At 46.4% G+C, this 2,769-nt stretch overlaps 1 pseudogene; it reads right to left on the bottom strand.

Moving 5' to 3' along the window:
• Window positions 1-218: 218 nt before the first annotated feature.
• Window positions 219-2,362, bottom strand: LOC118675715 (annotated as a pseudogene).
• Window positions 2,363-2,769: the final 407 nt, after the last annotated feature.

Genomic DNA, 2,769 nt, shown 5'->3' with positions numbered 1-2,769 from the left:
TGGTCTGTGGACTGAGGGTTGCGGGTTCAATTCCAGTCAAGGGCACATGCCCAGTTTGTGGGCTCAATCTCCAGTAGAGAGCATGCAGGAAGCAGCTGATCAATAGTTCTCTCTCATCGTTGATCTTTCCTTTTCTCTTTCCCTCTCCCTTCCTCTCTGAAATCAATAAAAATATATTTAGAAAAAAAAGATTGAGGTTGGTAAATGCACACCTTCCATCACTCTACTGCCAGTACTACCACCTCCTCTTTCACTAGTACAGCAAACATGAGATTTGGTTTGAGTTAGGCAATGTTCTAAGCACTTCACATATATTAACTTATTCAATCTATAGGCTATTGCTTAAAGAATATGCAAGAAACTAGTCATTGTAGTTTCTCTAGAAAGGGAGTCAAGGGCAACAGCATCCTTTTATATTGTTTTGACATTAACTATGGATAGTAGTAATTTTAATATTAAAACTCATTTGAATGTAAAATCACTTCATTAATATTAAAATAATGTGGAAATAAACAATACAGGTAAGTAGGAAAATGGCATGCTTGCATGTGCACTATGGCTGCACATTTTGTTGCTGTTATAAATGCATGTGTTTGGTGAGTGAGGGTGACAGAGGGTGACAGACACAGCTGGTATAGGCTTGCAGGCTGAACACCACAGAGAGAGACAGTCCAGCAAACAGGGCAGGCCAAGCAGCATTCTGGGGCCTGTAACACTTGGTTGGTGGGTGTGCTGGCAACCTGGCCTGAGGTCCTGGGCAGTGTCAGCAGTGGCATCTGGGCTCGGTTCACATCATTCAGGGCCCTGAGGCAAACTCATGCAGAACAAAGGCCACCGGTGCACATCAGAGTTGTAGCGTTAGCTGCATCTGTTCCCCCTGCTTTTGCATCAGCTGCTGCACCAGCTCCTGGAAATTGGTGCTTGGGTTTTTGCTGCACAGCATGAAGGTGATCTGGCCGCTGGGGTAAGTGGGGATGGTGCCGTAGGCGTAGCCCACCCTGGCTAAGAGTGACCTGCGTGCATCTCCTCCTTGAGGGCCGTCTTCATGAGCTGGTAACAGAACTCCTTGAGGCTCTCAGCAGGCCCCATGGGGTCCGAGGAGTCAGTGATAACATCGAGGGCGTCCTGGTTCGGCTTCATGAACTTGAAACCTTCACCCACGTGGAGGGTCAGCTTTGAGCTGGAGCAGCCAACCGCCATGCCCGGCAGGACCTTAGAGAATTGAATGACATCCTCGTCCATGTGGCACTGGACCACGGACTCCACAGAGGAATGCTTCCCCAGCTCCTGCGGGACACCCCCATCCCCATCCCTATGACCAGCACCTTGCGTGGGTTGCGGTGGCTGCAGAGCGGCAGGTCAGCTATCGTCTGGGAGGAGAACTCGTCCCTTTCCGCGCACTGGATGACACCGTCCAACACCAGGGCTTTGCCATGGCTCTCACTGCAGAAGACAAGGATATCCTGGTACCGCGAGTGCTGATGGTGTAGCAGTGGCTCCACCTGCAGGGACAGGGTCAGGTCGGCCACAGGCTGCACATCTCACCGAACTAGCCCTCGCTGAGGACAGGGGCCAGAAGGTGGGGCGGGGATGGGGTTCCATGGCTGGCGGCAGTGCGAGTGCAGACCAGGACTGCAGGTCACAGGAAGTCACAGCACAACCGCTGCAGATTTTTTAAAAGAAGTATGGCTAACACCGAAAAGCACAGATCAAATGTCCCTTCAAGGGGGTCGTGCAGGAGGCGGCCGATCAGTGATCCTCTCTCATGGATAGAGATGTTTCTATCTCTCCTCAACTTCCTCTCTGAAATAAAAAAATATATTAAAAAAATAGTTTTACAAATTGTGGGTTCCTTTCTTCTATGAAATATAACTCACGTTATGCACCATTCTTCTTGCTTTTTTTCTGTTTGTTTTTTACTGAGATCTCAGCATGTCGGCTGTCCTTGCTGGAAATCTGTCTCTCACAAAGCACAGTATGCAGAGATGGCAACGTACTCTTAGGGCGATCTCATAAGGAGAGATTGTGAGGTTTGGGGGTATCTTTAAATGATCAAAACAATTTAAAATATATATTTAGAAAAACAAATAATGAAAAATTTATATACAGTAAATACATGCAGTTATTTATATATTAATTATACTTCAGCAAAGCTGTTAAAAAATTTAGGAATTTTGGGCTGACTTTAGGTCACGCTCAGTTTGATGATCACTGTTCCTGTCTTGAGTGTGACTGACAGAGCCTGCAATAAAGACTCTAAGTGTTGGCTCAGCCTTTTTTGTTATTGCTTTCTTTGTATTTGGATTCCAGTAGTCTCTTCTTCCCTGTGGTTTCGTTTTTCATGTTTTTAGTTACCTGTCATTAACCACAGTCTGAAAATATTAACTGGAAAATTTCAGAAGTAAGCAATTTAAGTTTGAAATTGCTCGCTGGTCTCAGGAGCTGTGATGTAATCTCCCGTGTCCTCCTCTTAACCACCCATCCCTTTGGCCAGCGTGTCCACAATAGGCTATCAGACCATTGGTCACTGAGTAGCCATCTTGGTTGTCAGATCGGCTGTCCATATATGTGCTTGTGTTCAAGTAACCCTTATTTTTCTTTTTCTTTTTAATCCTCACTCGAGGATATTTTTCCATTGATTTTTAGAGAGAGGGAGAAACAGAGTGAAACATTGATTTAAGAGAAACACATCGATTGGTTGCCTCCTGCACGTGCCCTGACCAGGGCTCAGGCTGGGGAAGAGCCTGCAACCGGGCTATATGCCCTTGA

Source organism: Myotis myotis, unplaced genomic scaffold (genome assembly GCF_014108235.1).
Source record: "Myotis myotis isolate mMyoMyo1 unplaced genomic scaffold, mMyoMyo1.p scaffold_m19_p_2, whole genome shotgun sequence".
In the NCBI taxonomy this organism is placed as follows: Eukaryota; Metazoa; Chordata; class Mammalia; order Chiroptera; family Vespertilionidae; genus Myotis; species Myotis myotis.
This window is presented reverse-complemented; position numbering and strand designations above follow the sequence as displayed.